Source organism: Primulina eburnea, chromosome 16 (genome assembly GCF_022965805.1).
Source record: "Primulina eburnea isolate SZY01 chromosome 16, ASM2296580v1, whole genome shotgun sequence".
NCBI lineage: Eukaryota > Viridiplantae > Streptophyta > Magnoliopsida > Lamiales > Gesneriaceae > Primulina > Primulina eburnea.
Genome location: NC_133116.1, coordinates 11,010,329 through 11,026,514, shown reverse-complemented (window position 1 = coordinate 11,026,514; position 16,186 = coordinate 11,010,329). Strand labels below are relative to the sequence as shown.

Here is a 16,186-nt window from a genome sequence, read left to right as displayed (position 1 = left end):
CCGGATCGTCTCTCGAATCCTTCCTGCGTCGGTAGCATCGGTTCGGTAAATTTTTATATTAAAGGCACGTATATTCTTTTGTTTATGCATCGATCTTGTCATATTATGCGTTGTGTTATTTATTATGCGTAAAAATCTAAGTGTGATGTGTAAAGTTTGAGCAGAAATTGTTTAGATCACTTTTGAAACCATTTTTGGATCTAAAATCTCGTTTTTTTCTGTTCTTTTATAAACTGCGCTTTTTTGTTCGTGATTTTTAGAAAGCTTTCAACATATAAAATGTAGAACTTTTTTATACCTTCAATTTGACAGTAAAATTGAAATATTTGGATGAGTTGTGATCATTTTTGTGGGACTGCTCAAACGACGTTTTATGAAAAAATTATGCATTGATGTGTTCTTGAAATTTTATTGTTGCAGGCTTCGTGGGAGATCGACGGGTGATCAGCTGCTGCGTATAGGTATATTGTTAATGATGTTCGGATGGTTATTGATGTGCCGTTTTGTGTCGTTAGACACTTGGGAGAATGAGTAGTCGTAAAAATCATTCTGTTGTCAAAAGTCGTATTCACGGGTTTATTGGGTTACTTGAGATACTTGTTTGTTTTGGGGAAATTGTATAGGCTTGAGTCAGTGTTATAGTATCTTAGGATGGGTCTCGTGGGGTCGGTTCATAGTCTGTACAATCGAGTTTAGAATGTTAAGCAGTACTTGTTAAGAAATTTCGTTGGTTTCTTCTCACCGCGGGTACGCGGACCCTGGCACAGGGTCCGTGCCTTTGTTTTCTTCTTAGTGTCAATTTTGCGAGCCTGCACTGGCCCCTACATGTACCCTTGCACGGGGTCCGTGCCCTTCCTTCTTTTCGGTATGTCTTATAGCGGACGTACACGGACCCCTATCCAGACCTGGGCACGGGGTCCATGTACCACCTGTTTTGGGAAATTTTATTATTTTCTTTGGGGTTTCATGTCATGGTTTAGTACGATGATTAAATGAGGTCAAGTCCCGAATGATCTAGAATGCCATAAGCTATTTAACTACTTCGGTGGTGAGCACGAGTACCTATGTCTAAGTTATGCAAGTTAAGTGGTTGATTTAATGTTAGTATATTGCAGCAGTGACCCCAAGCGAGATCCAACGAATCCTTCGACGCCAAGTAAGTAGGTTGACTGTGCAAAAGAACATATTTTAAGTTTTTGAGGTATGCAATTTGTCTTGTGACCAAATTATGTGTGGGATTGGAAAGCGGTAAAGCATGACCAGTGACCAATCCACCCCGTTAAAGCATGAACAGGTTTAGATCAAAATTGGAAAGAGTTAAAGCATGAATGGGGACCAATCCACCCGTTAAAGCATGAACGGGGATCTAATGTATTGCCAGTGGATCTTCTCAGTCAGCACAGTACTGTGGTTTAGTCTGATCAGGCGATTTATGTTATGCGTCACTTGCTTTGAAACATGCCTCTACGCAAAATAATGTTATGTATGCTCATGTATGTACGATGAAAGTATGTTTATGAAACGTTTTCACGTTATGGCACGTCTATGTTATGTATGTATGTTCAGTTTAATTGCAAGTTCAAGTTTAAGTATGTACGCTCTATTTTAAAGCTGCATGTGGTTTTATTACATATTTACTTGTTACCATTCAGTTTATACGTCTTGAGTCTTTTGACTCACTAGACTTGATCGATGCAGGTGAGGATGATTTCGAGGAGACTAGGGGTGAGGACCAAGGAGTAGGCTTGAACTGAGCAGGAGGCTAGACCCGAGGACCGCCCAAGTTTTAAGTTTTTATGAAAATGTTCAAATACTTTTGACAAACTTTGTTTTTAGATCTTTTGTTGCAACAAATTTTGGGACGTACAATTTATTTTATCGAATTTTGAATGTTCACGATTTATTAAAAAAATATTAAATTTTTCTGCAAATTTTAAACAGTTAAAAGTACGATACGTTACATACTGACCTCCGATGAAAATCTATAGCGTCTCTATTGGAAGAAAGCCAGTCCATACCCAAAATAATGTCGAACTCCGGCAACGGTAACACAATCAAATCTGCATGCACCGTATTTTTCTGCAACCGAAGCTCCAATCTCCTCACTATCTGTGAGGCAAACATATGATCGCCATACGGAATCGAAACTCTGAATCTCAAATCCAAAGCCTCTTGTATGATTCCTAGTCGCATGACAAATGACTCTGATATAAATGAATGTGTAGCTCCGGAATCTAGCAATGCATACGTGGCTACACCTGAAATATATATCCTTCCTACGACAAAACATACCATCAAATCTTATCGTGTTGAATTTTAAGGAAATTTCTATCGGTCATAATCCCAAAATTCTCAAAAAAATCACTGATTTAATTATAGTGTTCCATCAAAATTTCGAAATTAACCCCCAAGATTTCGGAAATTACAATTTGACCCCTAAAGTTTCGAATTCCTTATCATGTGGGACCCTTTAACTTTTAAAAAATTAAAATTTATTCCTTATAAGATTTCAAATTTAATCCATTTAAACCTTAAAATTGTCAAAAATTATTACCTTGGTCTAAAAATTTTCGAAAAAACGATAAAAGCCCCTATATTTTTATTTTTGCAATTAGGTACCTGAGATTTTGATTATTACATTTATGGTCCTTAAAGCTCTTAATTTCCACAATTCAACGCTTAAGTCCACCTATTAGAACATGCAACCTAATTTATTCTAGGTTCTCAATCCCAAAAATAATTTCCACAACAAACATAATAATTCATGCAATCGAGACGGTAAATAAAAATTCTTAAATATAAAGGTTACCGCTGATCAGTGTGGAGTCTGGATCCGCCTCTGCCTCCTATGCGTGCATCACATAGGCTCTACCAGTAGTGGGGCGCTTGTTCCTAGGGCAATCAGTTGCCTTGTGGCCCTCTTCTTTTCATATAAAGCATTTGAAGGTCCCCAACATACACTTTCCGAAGTGGAACCGATTGCACGGCTGCCTCTCCTCCGGCTTAGGAGCCCCTGGTGCGTGCGGTGGCCTTTGCTGTCCGGGCCTCTGAAACTGTCCTTGGGGCTTTTGCTGCCCCTTATGCCTCGGTGGCCGGGTGAACTGCCTCTTCTGTGGCTGTGAACTATAACGGGCCTGATGCCTCTTCCGCTGTATCTCGACGGGGATATCCCGGAGAGCCTGTTCCGCCTGAAAAGCACAAGCAGTGGCCTCATCATAACTAGCCGGTCTCATCATGTAACGCCTGAAAATCCGAATACACTAACCACATGCATGCATGAAAATTTATTTGAAATTATTTAAATGAGTGGTCTAGAAGCATGTTTAAGTATTTTCATGGTTTAATGATTATTTAATCGAATGTTATGAATGTGAACTTTCTGTAGTCGAATACCAGATGTACGGCAAAGGCGAGAGAACCGGGGAAAATTTTATAAAGTTTCTACTTTTAGAAAGTTATAAATAGAAACTCTATATTTAGTAAGTCCAAAGTAGGAAATTGGTAATCTATTTATAGTAAGGGACGAATTTAATCGGTAATGTACTTTTTCTAGAAATGAGTAGTTTCGGGCGTGCGATACTAGAAACGAGTAGCACTAAATATTTTTAAATATTTTTGGGATTTTTTAATAGGATTAATTAAGTATTTAATTAATTCTTTAATAGGGCCTAGATTAGCAAAGATTTAATTAAATAATTTTGGCCTTGACCGGTTAAATCGGTTGGGAATAAATCTAACAAGCGGACTACGTCAAGTTATAGTAAATGGACGATAAGTCCAAGTATCGATCCCACATAGACTATTATTTAAGTACTAAGATCAAATTATTCAATTTAATATAGGCAACCAATAACTAGTGATTTGATGATAATTTAAACAAATTAAATTAAACTAATTTATGCTAAATTAATGACTAAGATCGAATTTGCAAACCAGGTTGGAACTTGGAGGATTTCAATTTCAACAAAATGACTGGGAACACACAACAGTACCAAACTTTGATTATTGCCACGCATTGGAATTATTTAACTACAGATTATTCAATGTCACAATGAAATTCTCTAATTTAACTATAAATCTATTTCTAGAATTTATAATTCTATTTTCATTTCACATTCCAATTATTTCTAATTGAATTTAATTAAACAAAAACGCATTATTTAACGATGAAATCACAGCTGTCGCCTAAAATCGCACATTTAAACCGAATACTATTTCTAGTCGGTTTAATTGTGTGTTGATAAATATTTTTGAAGCTAAATTCAATCTATTCCCTTTCGAGTCAAGATCGAACAACGAACATGAAAATATTTGGCAAAATTAAAAGAAAGTAAATTACGCAAACATTAATCAATAACATAAAATTAATTCATGGATCAAATAATCCAATGAATGAACAAAATCCATAGTTTGGCCCTATCGTGGTCCCGATCACAAGATAAACTACTCCATAAGTTCAAAACTAGAAGAAATTCTAATATTCAAATTCATGGATAAAAATAAGAAAATAAAAGAAGAGAAAATCTCAGCGGTGCTGCACAATTCTTGCTTGTAAAGTGCGTTTTCCGTCTCGTTTTCTCCACGCTCTAGCCGTCTTCTCTCGTCTTCTCCAAAATCCCAAAAGTCCCCTCTCAATATCTTAGGTCTTCTCTTCTATAATTTCTTTCTAAAAAAGCTCACCAAAACTTGTTATTTTCGAGCCCATAATTAATATCCTCCAAAATCTCCAAAAATCTGCACCAAAAATTCAGCGGATATCAAAGGACACAGACCACATGTATACATCAAGGTAGGGGTCCATGTAGATGCTGCAAAATACTATCCGGGAAATAATTTACACGGGGGGTCCGGAGTAGGGTCTGTGTAGGCACTATAATTCTCATTCTCGAAGGATAATTGACACGGACCCCGAGTACAGGTCCGGAATGGGGTCCGTGTATACTCTGAAGTTTTCTTCTTTGGGCTTCTATGAGCGGACCCTTACACGGGGTCCGTGTAGGGGTCTGGATACGCTCTTTGTGCTATTTCCTATTTTTTCGGGTGTTTCTGACATGACATTGCGAAGCTTGACTTTCTTTCCCTTTCGTTGGCTTTTATCATCTTTTGGTCAAACCTGCAAATAGCAAATAAAAACGAATTAAGCGTGAAACTTTGAATAAAAACGCCAGATAAGCGCAAATACGACAAAATAAAGTCCCTAAAACGCTATATAATCTGTGCTTACCAACTCCCCCACACTTAACCTTTGTTCGTCCTCGAACAAATCAGACATGAAATAAAGATGAGACATATCTTAGATTCAGAGCTCAAGTAATACAATCGAAGCTTCTCAATTTGTCAAATTCTAGCACCCCCGGTCAAAATATCATGCTTCGAAAATCAGAAGAGTCGTTTTCATCTCAATTTAAGATTCAACATGAACCCGTAAAGATCAACAGAATGAGATCAGTGTAGTGTGCAAGTCAGAACTCATACTCATCAATAGCTAGTTGTTTTCAGGATCATTTATATTCATTTATTTCCGATATGCTTGTCTTTCATACCACTCTCTACTAAATGTTAAACGAACATGACTTGGTTAATAGGTCTTTCAAGCTTATAACGTAAGGCCAAGGTTAACGGCTACAATAAAAGTCATGGGAATCAAAAGCGAGAGAAAATAAACATATTCCTGCAGCGCTGATAGGTGGTGTTTTTACGTGTTTATTGCATTGGTTTAGTTGTGTTTGCATTGTGCATGCATGCATTTCTTTTACTTTTTGTTCATTTTCGAGTAATCGTTTGCATTTTATCATGTCTCACTTGTATGTGATGAATTTGCATGAAAAATTGTCGGAAAAACCAAGAATGAAGCAAAGTGTCGAAGACAAGGAACTTTGGACAGAATAAGCGGCGCTCGAGCGGTAGATTTCTACCGCCCGAGCGCCAAATATGACTAGCAAGGAGAAGAAGACAGAAAGTTTGGCGCTCGGGCGGTAATTTTCTACCGCCCGGGCACGAGAAGGTGCATCCGAAGACAGAACAGTCGGCGCTCGAGCGGTATATTTCTACCGCCCGAGTGCGACTGCCGCACAAGTTTAGGGAGAATACAGAAAGTGTTGCGCTCGAGCGGTACTTTTCTACCGCCCGAGCGCCACCTATTTTCGGAAAGTTCCATGCGCGATTTCTTGCCTTATTTGATGATGGGGAATGATATGGTAAGTCTTGGGGACGATTTTTGGGGATTATTCAGACATTATTGAAGGCACCACAAGGAGTTTTGGAGAGCTTTTGCACTTGGATTGAAGATTCGACGGTTTCCGGGCATCGTTCTTCGCAGATTTCGTCACATCTAGTATCTCAAGTTTATTTTCTCTTATTGAAACATTGTTTTGCTGATTTTAATTATGAATTCTAGTAGCTAACTTTTCATATTTGTTGGGATTAAAGGGGATCCTACCCCAAACTTTTAGTTGGTTAATTTATATTTCGAATCGTGATTTGTTCTTGGTTATACTGTTGTTTTATTGTGTTGTTGAAGTATAACTAACTTTAACAACGTTTTTATATCGCGAGTGAGTTCGAGAGAATAACTTGTGATTGGAACGAGTAGTATAATTCGCGGATCTACAATTTACATAGATATATGAAATTGGATACGTGCCGATAGTTATAGTCCTTAGGGTCGAAAACTAGGGGATTTCATAGATCGAAATGCGATTCGCTCTTGATAAATAATTAAAGACATTTAATTACTTCATTGAGTAGAATTAGTTTGGCATAGCTCGAGAGAGTGTGTTCAATTAAATAGGGAATCCTGTCGGGAGCGTAGAACACGATCGATCGAATTAATTAATTAATAAGGGGTAGGTGAACCAGAATTCCCACAAATCCATTTATCATTGAAACTTAATCAATTGATCTAGCATTCATATTTGAATAATAATTTCTTGAACTTGTTTATTTAGTTTTATTAAGTTTTATTAGTTACAAAACAATCAGTCAAACTTCGTTGCTAAAGTTTTAATCACTAGAATAATAATTGTTAAACACAGTCTTCAGTGGAACGATACTCGTACTCATGTACACTATTCTATTACTTGACATCGTGCACTTGCGATCAAATTTTGAGCATAGAAAAACATATTTTTATTGAGGATAAAACAGTGCAAGTTTTGCTCGATCAAGTTTTTGGCGCCGTTGCCGGGGACTGTTAATCTACAATTTTATTTTTAGTTATTTGCTTTAGCATTGTCTTATTATTCTTGAGCTAACACTCCATATTTTATTCCAGGTATCTTGTCTAGTGCATGCCAAAGTCACTTGACGTGGAGCTTGAGTTCGACCCTGAAATTGAAAGAACTTTTCGCTGGAGAAGATAGCAGCAAAGACTGAAGGAACTGATGGAGAGGCACGAGCAAGAGCATGAGGAGGAGCGCCGTGAAGAGAGACATATTGAGATGCCACGCCGCATACCAATGTTAGAGTATGCCCAGCCTTCTTTGGATGGTGCACGCCCTAGCATTGTGAGGCCTATTGTGCGGGCAAATCACTTTGAAATCAAGCCAGCTATAATCTAGATGATTCAGAACACAGTCCAATTCGGAGGAACTGCAGTAGATGACCCAAACACGCACATCGCGGATTTTCTTGAAATTTTCGATACTTTTAAATTCAATGGAGTTTCTGATGATGCTGTTAGGTTGCGTTTATTTCCTTTCTCTTTACGTGATAAAGCTAAAGCATGGTTGAATTGTTTGTCTGTAGGTTCAATCACTACATGGGAGGACATGGCGAAAGCGTTTCTTATCAAATACTTTCCTCCATCAAAAACCATGACGCTGCGGGCAGACATTACAACATTTGCTCAATTCGATCAGGAGTCTTTGTATGAAGCATGGGAACGCTTCAAGGATCTACTACAAAAATGCCCACATCACGAATTACCACTTGGGTTAGTTGTTCAAACATTCTATTATGGTTTGCTTACTCCTAACCGTACTATGATAGATGCTGCTGCGTGTGGGAATCTGTTGAGAAAAACTGCGGAAGAAGGATATGAGTTGTTGGAGGAGATGGCTGCTAGCAGTTATCACCCTCAATCTGACAGGAACAACCAGCGAAGGAATGTAGGAGTTCATCAGGTAACTGATTTTTCGGACATTACTGCACAATTAGATGTATTGAACAGGAAATTAGACGGTTTGAACATGGGCGGCACGGCTATGCGTCTGCAAGAGATATTCTGTGAGAAATGTGGAGGTGAGCACTATGTGAAAGACTGTCAAGATGACAATCCATTTTATGTGCCCGAAAGAGCACCTGTGCATCAAGTGGGAGTCCACAACCGTCCAAGGAATGACCCATATTCGAATACATACAATCCGGGATGGAGGCAACATCCTAACTTCTCGTGGGGTGGTCAAAACAATCAGAATCGACCACAGGGAGGACAACCATATGGAAAACAACCAATGTACAGATCTGATCCTCCTAGAGAAGAAAAGTCCAACTTGGAGCACATGATGTCTAAGTTTATTTCATCCGCTGAAACTAGACTTCAAAACCAAGACGCATCGATTAAGGGGCTAGAAACTCAGATTGGACAATTGGCCAAGATGATAGCGAATCAAGAACCGGGCACCTTGCCAAGTAACACAGAGACTAATCCAAAAGAGCAAGTGAAGGCCATTGAGTTGAAGAGCGGAAAAATTTTAGAGCCTAAAGAAAAGGAGAAAAGCGAAGTGCCGGATGAACATGCCGCGACGTCTAAAGGTAAGTCCTCTAACCCCACACCGGCACACACTACACAGGCTAAGATTGTTATCCCTCCACCTTTCCCTGCAGCATTGAAAAAAGCAAAACTAGATGCACAATTCGGTAATTTTCTTGAGGTATTTAAAAAATTGCATATCAATATTCCTTTTGCCGATGCGTTGATGCAAATGCCTAGTTATGCTAAGTTCTTGAAGGATATCTTAGCAAACAAGAGAAAATTGGAGGATCACATGACAATAAACTTGACTGAAAACTGCTCTGCTTTGGTGCAAAACAAAATCCCACCGAAACTTAAAGACCCAGGGAGTTTTTCTATTCCTTGCATGATTGGTGATGTTGTTTTTCATAAAGCATTGTGTGATCTCGGTGCCAGTATTAATCTTATGCCATTGTCTGTGTTTAGGAAACTTGGGTTGGGAGAACCAAAGCCGACGAGGATGTCTCTACAACTAGCTGACAGATCTGTCAAGTACCCCCGCGGAGTGATTGAGGATGTGCTAGTGAAAGTGGAAAAATTCATTTTCCCTGTGGACGTCGTGGTGTTTATATGGAGAGGATGTCTTAGATGCCTCTGATTTTTGTAGACCGTTCCTTGCACTGGCAAGGCCTGATGAGTGCAAGATGGGAAGTTGAACTGAGAGTGGGCGAGGATGAGATTACTTCGTTTCGAGTTTTTCAATTCACTTAATCACACACTGCTTCTGATAGTTTGTTTTAGAATTGATGTTTTTGCCTCTCTTGTGTCTCATTTTTGCAGGATGCTCTTAGGCCCGTTGTAGCCACTATCACCACTGAATGGGAGAAGAGGAATTGGAATGAAGAGAAGCTGAAATAGTGGCACACTTTATGCCACCTTCCTGGAGAAACCAATGAGGATGCGACTGGAGGATCTAGGAGAACGAAGAGATTTGACCCCTCAAAGGTCAAGCATCGATGAGCCACCCACACTTGAGCTAAAGCCGTTGCCTCCACACCTCAAGTACGTTTACTTAGGTGAGAATAACACTTTACCTGTCATTATTTCTGCTGCTTTGACAGATGTGATGGAAGACAAACTAGTGGAGGTTCTGAAAGCGCACAAGGGCGCATTTGCGTGGAAGGTGGCGGATATCAAAGGGATCAATCCCTCAGTCTGCATGCACAAGATATTGATGGAAGACAAGTACTCACCTCTTGTGTAACCTCAGAGAAGATTGAATCCAAAGATGCAAGAGGTAGTAAAGGCCGAAACGATTAAGCTTCTCGATGCAGGTATTATCTATCCTATATCTGATAGTGCATGGGTAAGTCCGATTCAGTGTGTGCCAAAAAAGGGTGGTATTACTGTGATTACAAATGATAAGAATGAACTAATACCCACCAGGACTGTCATGGGATGGCGTGTGTGCATTGACTATAGGAAATTGAATGATGCCACCCGAAAAGACCACTTTCCCCTCCCTTTTATTGATCAAATGCTTGAGAGGTTAGCGGGTCATGAGTTTTATTGTTTTCTAGATGGGTATTCTGAGTATAACCAAATCATGATTGCGCCCGAGGACCAAGAGAAAACCACTTTTACTTGTCCTTATGGCACTTTTGCTTTTAGACGAATGCCCTTTGGTTTGTGTAATGCACCTGCCACCTTTCAACGTTGCATGACCGCTATATTCCATGATATGATAGAAACTTTTCTTGAAATATTTATGGATGACTTCTCTATTTTCGGACCGTCGTTTGATGACTGTTTGCAGAACTTGCAGGTGGTGTTGATGAGATGCGAGGAGACCAACTTGGTGCTCAATTGGGAAAAGTGCCATTTCATGGTACAAGAGGGAATTTTCCTAGGGCACAAGATTTCGGAGCACGGAATAGAGGTGGACAAGGCGAAAGTTGAAGTCATCAAGAAATTACCACCTCCGGCGTCCATAAAGGGAGTTAGAAGTTTTCTAGGCCACGCCGGTTTTTATCGGCGTTTTATAAAAGATTTTTCAAAAGTTGCAAAACCTCTCTCTTCCTTACTTATGAAAGATGTGCCATTTGATTTCAATTCTGACTGTTTACAGGCATATGAGAATTTGAAGGAGCGCTTGGTGACGGCTCCTGTCTTGGTAGCACCGGATTGGGATCTACCTTTCGAGATAATGTGCGACGCCAGCGACACTGCAGTGGGGGCCGTGCTTGGCCAGCGACAAAACAAGGTATTTCATACAATCTACTATGCAAGTAAGACCTTAGATGAAGCTCAATTGAATTATGAAACAACTGAGAAGGAATTACTAGCCGTAGTGTTTGCACTTGACAAATTTCATTCATACCTTGTTTTGTCCAAAGTAATTGTTTTCACTGATCATTCGGCCCTCAAATACTTACTTGCTAAAAAAGATGCAAAGCCACGCTTACTTCGGTGGATTTTATTATTGCAAGAGTTTGATTTAGAAATCAAGGACAAGAAGGGTGTTGAGAATGTGGTAGCAGATCATTTGTCTAGATTAGAATTTATTTGTGATGATTCTGTTGATCATGCTATCAATGATTGGTTCCCGGATGAGCAACTATTTGAGGTGAGGAATTGTCCATGGTATGCAAATTTCGCTAACTTTCTTGTCACAGGCACACCTCCACCAAACCTATCTTTTCACCAACGAAAGAAATTCTTTTCTGACGTGAAATACTATTTTTGGGAGGAACCGTTCTTGTTTAAGATTTGTGCAGATTCCATGATAAGACGGTGTGTTGCGGAGGAAGAGTTTGATCAAATTCTCAACCATTGCCATGACCGTGAGGTAGGTGGTCATTTCGGACCAACAAGGACGGCATCCAAGGTACTTGAATGTGGCTTTTATTGGCCAACCCTCTTTAAAGATGCTCGTTCTTATGTGCTACATTGTGATAAATGCCAACGGTCAGGTAACATCTCTAACCGTCACGAAATGCCTTTAAATAATATCATTGAGTGTGAGGTTTTTGATGTATGGGGGATAGACTTTATAGGACCGTTTCCCAGTTCTTTCACGAAAAAATACATCTTGGTTGCGGTGGATTATGTGTCTAAGTGGGTAGAGGCGGAAGCGTACGCCACTAATGATGCTCAAGTGGTCCTAAAATTTTTAAAGAAAAACATTTTCAACCGATTTGGAACACCACGAGCAATTATTAGTGATGGTGGCACTCATTTTTGCAACAAACTATTTGAAAAACTTTTAAGCAAATATGGTGTCACACATAAGATCTCTACCCCTTCTCCCCCCCAAACGAGTGGTCAAGTGGAAGTATCGAATCGAGAGATCAAGCGCATTTTAGAGAAAGTGGTAGGTGTCAGTCGGAAAGATTGGTCGGTGAGGTTAGATGATGCTCTTTGGGCATATAGGACTGCTTTCAAAACACCAATAGGCACGACACCGTACAGATTATTGTTTGGTAAAGCATGTCACTTACCGGTAGAGTTAGAGCATCGGGCATTTTGGGCAACAAAAGCACTAAACTTTAACTTTGCTGATGCAGGTGAAAAACGTTTGCTTCAACTAGATCAGTTGGAGGAATTCCGAAATCTAGCATACGATCTCGCACTAACCTACAAGGAAAAAACGAAGAAGGCCCATGACAAGAGGATCATCGAGAGAGAATTCAAAGAAGGCGAAAGTGTCCTACTCTACAACTCCCGGTTGCGACTCTTTCCCGGAAAGTTGAAATCACGATGGTCTGGTCCATTCGTGATCTCGAAAGTTTATTCATCGAGAGCTGTAGAATTGAATGATGGAAAGGATGGGACATTTACGGTCAATGCCCAGTGCCTGAAGCACTACATGGGTGGCACAATTGAGCCACAACTTGGAATCACCCGGTTCCAAGACATGCCGAACTGAGACGGACCGACAGTCAAGCTCTCGACTATAAATTGAGAACTAAGTCTTTTCCCTGATCTTTTATTTCATTCAAGTTTTGTTTAATCCAGTAATTGTTATTTATTTATAAGAAAAAAAAAAGAAAAAAAAAGGAGAAAAATGAAAATTTTGGCAGAACAGTTGGCGCTCGAGCGGTAGTTTTCTACCGCCCGAGCGCGGACGTCTACCTTGGGAGAATTCATCCCGAGTGGTTGGCGCTCGAGCGGTAGTTTTCTACCGCCCGAGCGCGCACGCGTACCTCTGAAAAAAAAAACTTACAGAGAGGTTCGCGCTCGAGCGGTAGTTTTCTACCGCCCGAGCGCGACTGCTTTATATGCGCGAATTCACTTCCCCATCTCTCATTCTGCACGCAAATTCCACACATTTTCTCCCCAAATCCCTAACTATCCCTCACCCCCTTTTCGATTTTCTTGTGCAGGAGCCTCAATCCCTACTCAAAATTCCGGCAAGGTGGAACACTACTCTTAGGGAAACTTGACCCTTCATCACTCCGGTCATCTTCTCCGATTCACCCACCATCTCTCTCATACACTACTATGGCTCCCAAGAAACAAAAAGGTAACCCCGGCTCTTCTTCATCATCTCCCGCGTTTGATAGACATCGTTTTGTTAGTGTGGAGGCTAGGGCTCGATACGAGCATGCTAAAATTAATAGGAATCCTATAGCCGAGAGGGGAGTCCGGAAACAGTATGAGGAACACCACTTAGATATTCTTGTCGATATGAGAAGGCGTGGGTGGAACCAATTCAGTGATCAACCTCAGGCGGCGGTAGTCTCAGTGGTTCGCGAATTCTATGCTAATGCTCCTGAGGCGCGTGATGGTAGGGTGTTTGTTCGAGGAAAACATGTATCGTACGACTCGACTACGATCAATGAACTCTTGGGGACAGCCGCGGTTGATGATTCTCTCTACGAGGCCATGGCCGCCGACCCGAACTATGATTTAATTCTCGAAACCCTTTGCCATCCGGGCGCGACATGGAAACCGGTGGGCGGACCGCCGAGTTGTTTTGAGGAGAGGTATTTGAAACTTGAAAGGGCTATTTGGTATCTATTCGTGGCGCGACGAATGATGCCCGTCTCGCATAAGAGCGAGGTTCAGAAAGAGCGGGCGATACTGCTGTTCGCTTTGGCCAGCGTGTACCCAATCAACGTGGGCAAGCTTATCAATTCTCAGATTACAATGAGTGCTCACAACAGGCATATCGGGCTCTTTTTCCCCACCATCATCTCTGAATTGTGTGCTGGGGCGGGAGTTGTATTTCGCGATGATGAGGAATGGTTGAAGCCTATGAAAGCTATTTGTAGGGATGACCTCCAGCTGAAACGTGCTAAACAAAACATTGACTTCCCGACTCAGGCCGAGGACACCGGTGGACCCAGGACTGCCGCCCCACGCCGCCTACCACTACAACCCCGCAGGCGAACGACGAATGATAAAATGGATGAAAATCTTGCCTTCCAAGCTCATCAGGGCCAGTTCAATTCGTACGTCGCAGACCATTTATCTCACCTGGACTACATGATGCGCTCGATGCTTGTGCACGGGGGCGTTGACCCAGGGTCCATCCCACCGACTCCGCTACCTCCTCCCCCATTCTAGTTCCAGTATGATTATTCCCAGCAGGGGGATGCCGCAGGAGTGCCACCACCGGAGCATGATGAGGATGCACCTTTATCAGGGGAGTTCACTGTTTCCCCTTCTCTTTCTAAATTTTTGTTCTAATGCATTATTTGTGTTTTCATATTGTGTTAGTTCGGTCATTCATTTTGCATTGCGTTCTGTGTTCTGCATCTCTATTTTCATTCTTGTGTTTCTGTTAGTTGGTGCAATGGGGACATTCCACACCCTTAGTATGAGGGGGTCATCTAGTAGTTGATGGTGAAAGTAGTATATTGGTAGCCAATGATGATTGTGGGCTTAACGAACTGCATTTTAATTAGTCTGATCACTCGATATGCACACCCCAGTGAATTAAAAATTTTCATATGTGCACGTAGTGGGTTTTATCAGTAGTGTAAACGACAGTCGATTTTAAGAATCTGTGGGAGAAACTGGAAAAACATAAGATGCAAGTCGAACTTGAGTGAATTTTTGTTGACAGTCGTGACCGACCAGTGACATGAAATAAAGTAGAACACTTGAGTCCACCGGAACAACCTTCGTCCCAATATTGCATAATACCTCAAAAGTTATCCCCAAGCCAAAGAAACAAATGTTCTATACACTCAAAACCAAGGGAGTACACTTGAGAAAATTATGCACACAAAAAAAAAAAGAAGAGAAGAGTGAATGAAAAACAAAAAAAAAAGGGGATGTAAGGTGTGGGGAGCCAAAAAGGGATGAAATCCTATCCCTAGGCTAAATATATGGAGATGTAAGGTGTTGAGGAATGTCAGATACAAGATTCTGACAAGTGCATAATTAAAATGATCAGTGTACATCCCATCTATTTGAGCCATTTGAAACTTCATGATATTGACTCCCTAAGTTCCTATTGTACAACCTTGAAATTTTGCTCTTTGTGTTTACTTGTTGGTCACAACTAGAAACAGAACTCAGGATAGGGAAACTTGCATTGAACTGTTGATTTGGTGATTCGCATGATTTGCGAATAAAACTGTCTGAAACACGAGCTAGTGAGACCCACAGCACACACACACGACCACACTTTCTGGTCAAATCAAAATTGCTATAAGGTGCTTTGAAAGGGGTATTGATGAATGTTTTGATTTGACTAGTTGGATGTGGTTCACAAACCCGCTGAGGCAGGAGATGTCAGTTTGCCGCTTCACCATCACTTTCGTTTTTTTGTTAATACTTTTGTTTTGTGTTTGTTCCGTATTTTTGGTTGTGGTTTGTAACCTATTTTGCTTGAGGGCAAGCAAAAGGTTAGTATGAGGGGGTTGATAGGTGGTGTTTTTACGTGTTTATTGCATTGGTTTAGTTGTGTTTGCATTGTGCATGCATGCATTTCTTTTACTTTTTGTTCATTTTCGAGTAATCATTTGCATTTTATCATGTCTCACTTGTATGTGATGAATTTACAGGAAAAATGGTCGGAAAAACCAAGAATGAAGCAAAGTGTCGAAGACAAGGAACTTTGGACAGAATAAGCGGCGCTCGAGCGGTAGATTTCTACCGCCCGGGCGCCAAATATGACTAGCAAGGAGAAGAAGACAGAAAGTTTGGCGCTCAGGCGGTACTTTTCTACCTCCCGGGCGCGAGAAGGTGCATCCAAAGACAGAACAGTCGACGCTCGAGCGGTATATTTCTACCGTCCGAGCGCGACTGCCGCACAAGTTTAGGGAGAATACAGAAAGTGTGGCGCTCGAGCGGTACTTTTCTACCGCCGAGCGCCACCTATTTTCGGAAAGTTCCATGCGCGATTTCTTGCCTTATTTGATGATGGGGAATGATATGGTAAGTCTTGGGGACGATTTTTGGGGATTATTCAGACATTATTGAAGGCACCACAAGGAGTTTTGGAGAGCTTTTGCACTTGGATTGAATATTCGACGGTTTCCGGGCATCGTTCTTCGC

The 16,186-nt window shown here is 40.9% G+C and overlaps 1 non-coding gene across 1 annotated transcript; it reads right to left on the bottom strand.

Moving 5' to 3' along the window:
* Nucleotides 1-7,818: 7,818 nt before the first annotated feature.
* Nucleotides 7,819-7,924, bottom strand: LOC140817624 (small nucleolar RNA R71). Its single transcript, XR_012114837.1, has one exon. It is a non-coding gene; the product is annotated as a small nucleolar RNA R71 (small nucleolar RNA).
* Nucleotides 7,925-16,186: the final 8,262 nt, after the last annotated feature.